The sequence below is a fragment of the Chiloscyllium plagiosum genome, unplaced genomic scaffold, assembly GCF_037043375.1.
Source record: "Chiloscyllium plagiosum isolate Xiang-an unplaced genomic scaffold, Cpla_swu_hap1 HiC_scaffold_9, whole genome shotgun sequence".
Lineage (NCBI taxonomy): Eukaryota > Metazoa > Chordata > Chondrichthyes > Orectolobiformes > Hemiscylliidae > Chiloscyllium > Chiloscyllium plagiosum.
This window is the reverse complement of record NW_028270147.1, coordinates 64960101-64973102: the sequence shown is the minus strand read 5'-3', so window position 1 is coordinate 64973102 and position 13002 is coordinate 64960101.

Genomic DNA, 13002 nt, shown 5'->3' with positions numbered 1-13002 from the left:
ATTTTTGACAGTCTCCCAGTTCTCACCTGGCACTCCACATAGCTACTTAAGCAAGGCAGTGGCCACCCACCAGAAGTTTTGATTACGCAGGCCAAACAAAGCGAGAGTAGCATGCAAAGCACATATGAGTGAGAATGCTGATCTCCAACCACCACATATTAAGCGTATTAAAAAACTAACTTAAAAGAAGAAGCAGAAGAAATGGCTTTGCGTCACAACCGTGTGGACAGCTGTAAAGTTAATCTGCATAAATGCAAAAGGTACTGCAGTTAACCACATCTTCATCATTTTGACATGCCAAACCACTGGAAGCAGATGTGCAAGACTGAGAATGGAGCTCACCAAGTATACATGCTGGGTCCTTCAATGCATCCTTTGTTTATCCTAAAAACGAATATGCATTCCTGCACTACTTCCTCACACTGCAATGTACTACAGATCAAAGAAAAAGTGGATTATTTTTTCCTTAGCTTCTTCTAAGGGACAAACTCTAGTCGATAAGACAACAGTGCTGGATGTCAGTTTAAAAAGATCACAATGCAATATTAACATTCCTGCTTCAAGTGAAATCCACCTAGCAGTGGAAGGCCAGGTAACAGCAGGCTAGACATTCTTCTGCACAGGTAAGCTAAGGAGTGGGAGATGAGAAGCAGGTGTCAGATTTGTTCTCAAGTTTGACTGCAAAAAGTCTGGATACTCTCCATAGGAGCATAAACAATTGCCTCACGATTGTGCTCATAACACTTGTGAACTGCAAGTAGGTGATAAAAATTAGTACATATGCTCCATCAATGGTTAGTCCTGAGGATGTCAACACAAAATTCTGAAGACCTAGATAAAACTATTACAACTATTTCATTGGTAGATTAACTTGTATTGATGTGACTTAGTGCAAGGGCAGGAACTGATTATCTGGCTTGAGATGACATCATAGGGAATCAATGTGCAACAAAATACAGTAGCATTGGCATGCTTCTGAGTCTTTGCATCTGTTGGACTATGCTTTCGGTCTGAATCCGGTAGTTGACAAAGTGAAAAGCTCCAGCATGCACTCCATCTAGACACTGGCTTTGACTCAGGTTTACTTTGTTATCACCTGGCATACAACATAAAAGGTGTTATGATCACTAGACTTATAGGAGCAACCGAGTGTTTAAAAGACCATCAGATGCTATGTTCGAAGATAAAAGTTTCTGTTTCATAGGAAATGGAGACAAATGGTTAATGGATTTTTTTTTAGCTAGAGTAAGGTTTTGAGTGGGGTTACCCAGGGAGTGATATTGAAATCATTGCTTTTCCTGATAGATATTAGTGATTTAGACAGTGGTGTACGAAAAGAAATATCCAAGTTTGTGGACAGTACAAAACTTGGAAACATTGTAAATTGTGAGGAGGACAGTGTAGAAGTCAAAAGAACATTAGCATTTTGGTGAAGTTGAAGATGAACTTAAATGCAGGGAGGTCTCAAGTGATATATTTGGGTAGAAAGAAAGTGGTGATACTGTAGAAAATAAAGAGTGATAATCAGTGTGTGGGGGAAAGATACCTGGATGTATCTCTGCACAAATTATTGAAAGTAGCAGGGCTGGTGGAGAGAGCAGTTAATAAAGCATACAGTAAACATATCAGCAAGGAGGTTATGCTGAGTGTGTATAAGACATTAGTTAGACCTCGACTGGAGCATTGTATATAGTGCTGAATGCCTCATTTCGGAAAGTGTAAATACATAAGAGATAGATGTCTTCGACACTATGAGAATGGTTCCAGAGTTGAGAATCTTCAGTTATGAACGTAAATTGGAGAAGTTGGAGCTCTTTGTCTTGGAGGAAAGAAGGATAAGAGGAGATTTCATAGAAATTTTCAAGTTCTGAGACGTCTGGACAGAGAAGAAATTTCCCACATTGAAGGATCAAAAATGAGAGGGTATAGGTTTAAATTAATATTCAAATGAACCTATTACCATGTAAGAATAAACTTTTTCATAGATGTGAATAGTTAGAGTCTAGAATGCATTATATAAAAGTATGGTGGACACAGGTTCAATTGAGGCAATCATGACGGTACGAGATGATTATTTGAGTAGAAATAATATGCAGAATTATGGGGAAAAGGCAGGAGAATGGCACTAAGTCATAATGCTCACTCAGAGAGCTGGTATATTGGATCTAAAGAAGACTAGATGTGTTGAAAATGTATCCACAGGAACTGCAGACAAATCAGGCTCAAACCTAAGGTACATTTTCCTCTGAAAAAAACTTGTATGATGAAGTTGGAGCGGCATGATCAACCCTCGAACCAACAGTGCTGGAAGCTGCTAATACAAAAAAACCCACTGAGATTAGTTTTATTAAAATGATGATCAAAAGGAACTTTTACAGCACAAAAATGCAGGATGGCTGGGCAGTATAAGAAATTACTCTTGGGAGAAAAAAGGAATCTGCATTGAAGTCTACATTGGATGAGACACATTGTGGGTCAAACAATCAGAGAATCTTGTGTCTATACTGAGCAACAAAACATGAGTAATTTCGACTGAGTCCTGCGCACTGTATTTACCTCCTTCACGCAACTACTCATCTGTTTTCTATGCTGACAGAAACGTCAAAAATAGGAGCAGGATCAAACCAAGATTAGGATTCAAGGACTCCCTGAAGGTGAATCTCAGGAAATGTTGCTTTTCCATCACCGACTGAGTAAACTTTTTCTTTCTTTCATATTCGTGGGATGTAGGCTTGGCTGGCTAGAACAGCATATATTGCCCATCCCCACTTGCCCTTGAGAAGATGGTACTGAGCTTTTATCCTGAACTGCTGCAGTCCATTTTTGAGTTGGTACATCTACAATGCATTTGGGAAGGGAGTTCCAGGATTTCTACCCAGCAACAGTGAAGGAGCACCAATATATTTCCAACTGAAAATAGTGAGTGGCTTGGAGATGAAATTGCAGGTCATGGTGTTTCAATGATCTGGCCTCCTTGTCCTTCTGGGTGGTAGTGGTTGTAAGGTTTGAAGATGTGGTCAAAGGAGCCTTGGTGAGTTCTTGCAATGCATTTTGCAGGTGATACATGGTGGTGTATGTTTCAGTGGTGGAGTGTGTGAATATTTTTGTAAATATATATCATATGGATGATCCTTGGAATGGTAGGCCTAACATACAGTGAACAGCTGAGGATCCTGGGATTATATTCATTAGAGTTTAGAAGGTTGAAGGGAGATCTAATAGAAACTTACAAGATAAAGCATGTCTTAGAAAGGGTGGGTGCTAGGAATTTGTTTCCGTCAGGTGGGGATAGGAGGGCCCGTGGGCACAGCCTTAGAATTAGAGGGGGTCAATTTAAGACAAAAATGAGGAGACATTTCTTCAGCGAGAGAGTGGTGGGCCTGTGGAATTCATTGTCACGAAGCGCAGTGGAGGCCGGGACATTAAATGTCTCCAAGGCAGAGATTGATAAATTATTAATCCCATCGGCATTAAGGGATATGGGGAGAGTGCGGGTAAGTGGCGTTTAAATGCCCATCAGCCAAGGTGGAGTGGAGTTGATGGGCTGAATGGCCATCCTTCCATTACTATGTCTTATAGTCTAATTACCTATGTTTTTTTTGTGGGAAGAAATTGGTATATTCCACAAGTCCTTCACCATTTGTATAAAACAGATGTGCCATGCTGCCCTTTTTCAGACTACTTTTTTTGGCCATTATATTAACATGGCAGTCACTGTCTCTTCTGAACTATAAATTGTTTCAGCAATATTCTATAACTAAAACATTTCAAAAGAATACTCCCATTCCATACATCATCTGACCTTTCAGACTCTCTATGTGAGATCCACCAAATAATAGAGAATTATGGAAGGTTTTTTGGACTTCAACTCCAAAGCGACTATGATGAGTCTTCCCAAGTGCCCTTCAAAAGTCGTTTCACTCAGGTTGAGCAGAGAGGAGACTTCCTATATCAGTCTAGGCGGAACTTAAACTCAGATATCAGAGTTGAAAGGGTCGAACTTTTTTTTGAAAGATGCTGGAAATCTCAAGCAAGCAGAGAAAATGCTGGAGAAACTCAGCAGGTCTGGCGGCATTCTACAGAGAAACAGAATTAATGTTTCGGCTGCAATATGACTTATTTAGGGTTCTTAAAAAAACTCAAATCGGACTCGAAATATTAACTCTCTCTCCAGATGGTGCCAGATCTGTTGAGTTTCTCTGGCAATTTCTTTGTTTCTTTTAAAAGGCTTGTGAGTTGACCTGAGATTGTCAACATTTTTGTTTCATGGTTCTGGGGAATAATGTTAAAAGGAATGACTTGATGGTGGAGAGAACCAAGAAAAGGGCGAAGATCACGAGCACAACATAAAATGCATTCCACACCCTAATTAAGCAAGGTGCAAATTGACTTTGCGCCATCAGTTAACCCTTCAGAGAATTAGAGGTCAGTCGTCAGAGAGAGACTAGCGGTCTCCATTTAGTTGTACGAGGAAAATGACTTTAGTTCATGTCAACCAAGCAAAAATCAATGTAATTATTTCTCAAAAAGAAATATGCAAAGAATCGCTGTATTCCATAACGTCTCCGCCTTAAGTCACCTGGATACATCTGATAAATCCTAAACCCTAATTGGAAATTTTGCTTAATTTTAAGGGTCGAGATTCAGCGATTGTCAGAAGTCCTGATTGCTTTCGTTTATTTTTAGATTTTATTTAATGTAGTATTTTGAACTAGTAAATGAGATTGCATTGAAATGTCTTTTAGATTGATCAAGCAACAGATTAAAGAATTTTGTACAGAATCAGATTTTTTATCGCAGGTTAGCAGTTGTCGTCCTGAGTAATGAGACAAGGTGATATTTCAGTGGTTTTAGCAAAGTAACAATATAGCACCAGTGAGAACATCAGTTTACCACGACAGATGGCGGGTGTTAATTTGTGAACGAACAGCTCGGGATTCCGTTCATTTTCGTCGTTAGAATACTTAACTCTATCACATTTTCTGTGATTGGGAAATATAAATTTCCAGACTTAATTTTGAAATGATCTGTGCCAAATGCATGACATACAGGCTAAACTGGATGTTTAAAATCTATTTTCGTCATATGACATCTTGTTCAATCCCGCCCATTTGCCGTCTATTGCTAATCAAATTCTACATAACCGGACGTTTATAACCATTTCATTTTAAATCCAAACTAAAATTGAGGATTTTAACCGACACAGTAAATGGCGTGTTTGTAAATGATAAAATAATCAAGGTTATTCAGAACTCCAAAGAAAAGGGATGTTCACGTCTAAGATGCATTTCAGTGGATATCTAAAATGCATTAATTTCGAGGTAAATTCATGTGAATCTTTAGAATTGGGCCGTACTATTTATTGTCATATTTAAAGAAGCCACTGTGAAGTAAATATGATTTGGATTGTTTAATTTTAAAATATCTTGCACGGGTGAACACGGTAATGTAAGGCCTATAGGGCGTTTATTTAGTCCGTGCATGATTCAGGAGCGCGTAATGGTAATCAGACAACCAGACTAACAGGAGGTATGATTGGTCTTCGCAGTGGCAGAGTCAACATCCTTCCAAATATATATTAGGGCCAATATCAGTACTAGCTAAAAAAAAAGCTAGTAAAACTAGGGTAAAGTTTAGTAAGTTCCACGTTTTCTACAGGCAAACTCCAGGTTAGAGCACGAATCGTCAGTGAAGATAAATCAGCAAGTACGAGCTGGCTTTAAATTACATAGCGGTGCCAAACCGGGTTTAACTAGTATTCAGGAGTTCCCGAACCTACTGGGGACGTTGGGAACTCACCCGGAATTATATAAAATGCTTGCTAGCCCATCAGTGGCGCTCTCAAAATATCAAAGTTCTAAAAGCGAAAAGGAAAGATGTGTGCGCGAATGGAAACTCGGAATTCTTTAGCGATCGTGAGAAGTGGCTTGGCAGCGCATCATAAAATCTAGTTCTACCAGGTTAGACTCAGCTTTGTAACTAAGGTCACAAACCTTAAAGATGCTATGTAAACACAGGTAATGACTGGAGATGGATGCAAATAACATTTCCCCCCAACCCCGTGTCTACAGCAGCATCTTCAAGTGAATGATTCCCAGTCACCGTTTCTCGGAGAGTCCCATTGTTAACAATCTGCGCAACGTCATTGGGTTAAATCAAATCCATACATTCTTCAAGTGACGAACTCTTCGAGGGTGAAACAATCACACTTAATCCAAACTTTTTTTTAAACACGTGGGAGAGACAATGAACATAAGCATTGTGGTGTTGTATTTCTATCTATAGACACTATTACCCTCAAGCACTTTACTGTAATGGACCAATACAGTAGTGTTGGACGGCTTAGCTAGAGTAAATTAGTTAGGTACCTTTCCCCCAACATTTTATTGGTGCTTCAGACAGTCTTACTTTAAAAGTCCTTCCGATTTTTCTGGAGCCAGTCTTTCCAGACAAGTTGGAACGAATTATGTAATCGGAGAAGTGGCTGGACAGTGAGTTCAACCTTTCTTCTGGAAACATTGCCTCTGGCAATTCTTAACAATTGTATACATCAACTTAATATTAAATAGTACTAAATCCCACAGCTACATTAGTAAGAGTTGTGCATTGCAAAGAAGCGCAGCACAACATTCCTATGGCATCGTATTATTTCCTTGCATTTGGCATTAATTGTCTTCAGTGTTTTCTTTGTACAATCTGGGAGTAAATTACAATGTTACCCCTAAGACCTTGTGAGGATGGCATCTTGATTTGTTATCGATTTTTGATCTGGGCGGCCGACCGAGGGCCATAAACTACTCTCTTTAGACTGGATTCCCAAGAATCGCGGTGGTGAACTGGATCCAGCCTGATAAAAGTAAAAGTATACCTTTTTGGCTTGCTTTGCATTACACGAAAATTATGAAGGATACGGTATAATTGGAAACACTTTGTTTCCTGTCAGTGCCTCACGGTTTGCAAAGAAAAATTTATTTTTAAAGCATAACTAATTTAAATAAATCATTTTATCAGAGTCAAATCATTGTCAGACACTTAAGACTGATAATATAGTCAGATAATATAATCCCCATCCATACCTATACCACCCCACACACATATGGCGATAGAAGCATGATACTATCGCTATATTGACACACATTTAAACATGTAGACAATGATGCTGACACATATTTTACACAGAGAGATAGATGTATATGTTGACGCAGGTATAGATATTACATGCTCACATACAAAAGCACAACAACTTACTAATCTAACATAAGTGAATTCAGTTTTATTTCATCCTAACTCAGCAAAATCTCTTCAGCGTTAAAATTTAAATACTTTCAGGTTAGACAATCTGTGGCTTGTCTTTCTCTCGAAATTATTCATCAGGAAAGCACATTGCGAAGTATTAAGACGACAGGAAAAAAATGTATTAATTGGAAACAATTACGGCTTGTGTCATAAGACTGTCATAAGACTTGAGAAGTAAAAATGTAAGATATTGTAATTGTGTATTCATTCTATGCGAATGCTCATACATGTGCATATCTGTTCTTGCTGATGCGCTGATCGACATTACACACCGCCATTTAAATAGGGAGGTGTGATCTCACGTCAAACTAAACTCATTCTCAATTTCATGTGGCATGTATCAGCAGGGGATTGTTGTTTCTTTTACCTATTGACATTCAAATCTATGCTATGATGCACTGCGCCAACCAAAAAAAACCCACAAAAGAATACAACCTGGTTTTAGAAATCAATTAAGTTTAACCCGCTAGTCAATAAAATAATTTAAAATCAGCTTGAATAAATGCGTAGGAAGGGAAGATAAATCAATAAATCTACTTGCTTTGTGCCGGTTAATCCACAATTCTGGAATTTCTGAGCACCTCGGCATGCACGTTAACAATTAAAAGCACGTTTGTTAATACCTTAACGTTGACAAATAATGTATTTACAAGATGGCAGCTTAGAGTTTGAACTACCTGTTTACGCTTATTTTAATGTGTCTCTAAGCAATCTGATGTTCGGTACTGCCATTCGTTTGTATCATGCCAATTTCATATGTGTCCTGCCATTACGATGTTTCTGTGAATCACTATTAAAAAGAATTACTATGTCATAATCCTGTGTGTTACACAGAAGATATATTCCAAAAAGGCGTTTGAAACTATGAGTGAGACAAGCCCAAGAACTGATCAGTGAGGCGTGAAGGAGAGACATTTATATTGGGCTGGGACAGTGGAGATATTAATCAGATGGCAATACTGGACACGTGACTGGCCTGTTCATACCACCTACCCGACATTTCAGTTGGAATATTCACTTTAATGTGATATCTTTGATTCAAAAATCATTTGAAACTGTTTTGTGGTATCCTCACAGCTGAAGGGTTTTATTTATATGCCAAAGCATTTAAGTAATTTACATATATGCACACATAACCATGCGAGAACTCATGGGCACTGTGTTCACACCAGTGAATGGAATTACAAGTTGTTTGAATAAGTAACGATTAGTCACGCGCGAGGCACCTGAACTATTGTAGTTTTTTTTTAGTAATTTCTTGTAAAACCAAAATCTCGCACATTCACCCCTCAAAAATCTACTGCAATTGAATATTAAATATATCGGAGTCTATGCATAATAATTTGCAATGCATTTAGTCTCTATATTTAATGCAATCTGCAGGCCCCAGTACAAGTGTGATCGCTGAATACAATGGGTAGAGGCAGCGACCTTTGTATTCACAAAATCGAAAGAAAAGGGATTGGCGAATGGTCCAGAAATACAGATGACTGAAAGATGTACCCTTTTACATCTGATGTCTCTTTATGTCTAAGATGTTGATGGAAGTGAAACAGAATCTTGTTGAAAAGCAATTTGACATAGCTCAGTCGCGCTAGGAAGGTCATGCAAGAAAATGTACATCTACAAAATTAAATTTATAATCATTTTTGCGAAGTTAAAATTGAATAGTATTCGTCGAGAATAGTTTAGATCACAATCCACTGACACATTGCCCCTCAATAACCATGGGATCATTGAATTGGAAAAACCTCAACGAGGGTATCAGGCTATTCAAATAAATAACTGGATTTTAAAACAAGACATTAATACTTTTAACTAGAATATTTCGGGTTCCAATAAAAAAATCTATTCAAACCACATCTATCTCATTCAGGAACAAAAAATGTAGCATTTCGACTTTACTGTTTTAACGTATAGCACCATGCCTGTTAGCTAATGTGTATTATTTTGATGGCAAATGGGAGATCTACATAACCGTATTCAACTTGTTAATGGGAAATACATCGCACTCACACATGTCCAGGTTAGGCACGCGACAAGATAAAGCTGATAGTCCGCGCAGCTTGAACGATAAAAAGTTAACACGCCCTTTGCCGGTCGAAGCCAAACATTGAAGTTTTTGGAACTAGTCAAGAGTGCTTTATTAAATACAAAGTTCGTTCACTGTTCTCAACCTCTTTTAATCAAGTTTTCTATTGATTGCAGCGTTTGTAAATTACATGAGTACTTTATGTTATTTAATTGTAATAGTTTTAAATACTTGATTCATATTTGCTAACTATCACGGAAGAGGGAATGCGGAATATAAAGCAATGCTGTATTGATGTTGAAATTGTTTCGAACAATTTGTGTAGAAGTGGACTTATCCAACCAGTTAATTTGAACCCCGATGAGGCACTTACCCAGAATTTTAAAATTAAAATGTAGTGTACTGTTAAAACGCGACTGCCTTTATGTAGATTATAGCAATATCACACTTTGGAAATCAAATAAATAGTTTCTTATCGAAGCCATACTTTAACTTTACCTATGTTGTTAGTTGCAGGGAAGTCGCGTGGAATAAAAATCTTTAATTACTGCTACTTGGTTGATTTAAGGAGACCATTTCAAAGATCATTTGGGACCCAAACTGTCCAATCTGTCAATTCCATTCCTGCTTCACCTTTCACATTTCACAAGAATACTGTATACGAAAGTCAAGGTCGGAAAATCAAGGTCAGAGTGCAGTTGTAGCTCCTGATACTTTGAATTGGTGCTCAAAGTTTAAACTGAGAGGATTTTTTTTTAATCTGGCGTGGGATACTTGCCCAAAACAATCAACTATAATCTGTTGGTGCATTTATCTTTCAAAGGGCAAATAGTTATTCTTTGGAACAGAACCACTATCAGTTATTTTCAAAGAGTAATCCCTCGTTTTGCTCTGTGTCATATTAAATGTTCACTCCAATTATTGGCATGGATTTGCGTCTCCAATAAGCTGGTTGAGAAGTTTAAACTTCAGAAAGAAAGCAATATTTTGCAGATGTGAAATTGTGCTGACCATCATTTCGTTGCAGAATCCGTGGTGCCAATCCGTCTGCCGCTAGCCTGACTTTCTGACAAAGAGTTTTGGGGCGAGCCAATTCGTGGGAATTTTTCCCCTCCGGGGGAAAAAGCTATCTGATATCTACTCTGAGACAAGAATGAGACCCAGCCTTAAACTTTTGTGAATAAAGTGCTTGGCTACGTTTCCAGTAGATTTTTGCGGTTTCCGTTGTTGAAATGATAGCATTTTAGGAGACTAAAATAAATAACTGGGTCCACTTGTTTTCTTTTGAATAAAACGGGTTTTACCAACAGTTGAGTTGAAATCCTAGCTTCTTTTTCATTTTGCAGGGTCTGACACGCACATTTTCAGCAACATTTCTGTTGAAGTGCTGGGCAATGACCTCTTGTGATTATTAAAGAACCGCCTGACCGCCACTTTGTTCCGTTGCCCTCATTTATAATAAATTATGGTTTTAGTGGCACTCTGCTATTACCACTTATCTTAATTAGAGCTTGGTCTGCAGGGCACTTTACTAGCGTCGGTGGGAGGGAGAGATTATACTGTATATATGTGAGAGAGAGAGAGAGGGAAAGAAGAAATGTATAAGAGTTAGTTATGAGAAAGTGGATTTGTGTGGATAAAATGGTCCACTGCCTGCTCACAAAGTGTCTATAAAAGAAAATCCGTATTTGCACGTGTATAGACGAGAACCAGTGATTAATATATTGTAATTAGTCTTTAATCAATTAGTATTAAATCTACTCGGGATGGTTTAAATTAACAAAATAAAACGTAGGCTGGTCTAATGCTCAATACGGAATCCTGAGAGTTTTTTTTCTGTCGTTGGAAAAGGTATTCATTACACATTTAATAAATAAGGAATAGCATAAGAATGATACAGAGCTGCAATTGTCAACTTTTCCAATGAAGGGGACTCACCCCATTTGTTAATTTCTCATTGCTCTTTGCAAATGTTAACAAGTATTGTACAGTCCCTGCCTTTTTTTAAAAAAGTTTGTCAGCATTTGATTTTTTTAAAAATACATTGCTAATATGATATAAATTCATGCTTTTCCTGTTCGTGTCTCACACATTTAGCAAGGCAGCCAGATAGATCATTTTTGATTCCTGGTTTCCAACGAGATAAATACAGACAAAAGATGCATGTTGTGACATTAATCAACTTGCTTTATGGATTACAGCCACGAAGTGACATGCCGACTGGCAATGATTGCACATATACCTTGGCTACAGACACAATACATTCCAGATAGAAAGAATAGTAATTGTATGATTATGCTGCAGCATTTGTAGATTTGTATACATGTAGCACAGAACTAACTCAAAACCTGTGAATGCAACGCTAATCAGCGGTATATCCTCATATTAAAAATATATACCTAATTTAGACCATACTTGAAGACCAGAAAATGTCCTTTCAGTTTCTGGATTTGACACTGGCAAAAGTTTCCAACAAATTACAAAGATCACGCCAATTTCTATTAGGTAGTGTGGTACATTATAAGTGATGGAACTGACAGGATTCAGTCAAAGATCATCAATTGCTACAGTTTAATAACATGCCAGCTTCCTTTATACAAACCACACAATTTTACACATCTCTATCATTGTATTTTTAAAATTGAGCATTGTAATAAGTATACCTACTTATATGTACACTGTTTCTGAGACATCTCTATTCTCAACATAATCATTACTATTGTTGCTTCGCCCTTCTGTGAGGTGTGCTGTCAAATCAGAAGGTAAAAAAAAAGGCTTTATTATACTAGCGCACGCTGAGCATTACATCTTTGCTTCAAATTATTCTCTGCACTTTGGCAAAGAAAACTATATTAACCGTCATCTCACAATGGTAAACGGAAAAAAATATGAACCCCACCAGGGTAGTTTATGCTAGGTTGCGGTTTCTATCTTAATGTTGAAATGATTTGGGGTTTTTTAATATAATTTGCCAACAACATTGAAATTAAACTCATTGAAATGTGATTGAGAAGTATAATCAATTCTTCTCATTTATGAAAAGGTCGCTTTCCTAGTGTACCCACAGAGATGTTTGATAATTTAATCAGTCCCGGATGGCAGTGCTCTAGGTACGGTCTATTTATTAATTCTGGACATTATTTGGCTTATAGCACTGACGCAGCTCTTAATATTTTCATATTGTGGTAATAGTGTCATATCCATGAGAAACGGGGCGTATTATTTTTTACTTTGCTGAGTACTAGATTTTTGGGTGTCAGGTGCACAGAACAGACATCTGAAATTTTAACCCACGCACCTCCCCACGCTGACAATATCACACGAGGAATGTCCTCGGTTTGAATTTATATCCCAATATCCTTTGGTAAATATAAAACACTGCCTCTTTCAATTTATCCAATAGCTTTGACAACGAAACAATACATTATGAATGAACGATCCCAGCATAGTCATTATTATGAGGGAAGGAATTAATGGTGCTAGTAAATATATCCATTCCTCATCCACTTTTCTTTAGGAGAGGGGACGGACGAAATCCGCGTTTTATGGAAGTCAGAAAGCCCTTTTGCAACATCCGCTCCCCCAGAAAAGATCAGCAGACCCCAAATAAAGTGAGTCTGGAATTGAACGGTATTGTTTCATTGGTTAATTTTCAACCATCTGAAGAATGAACG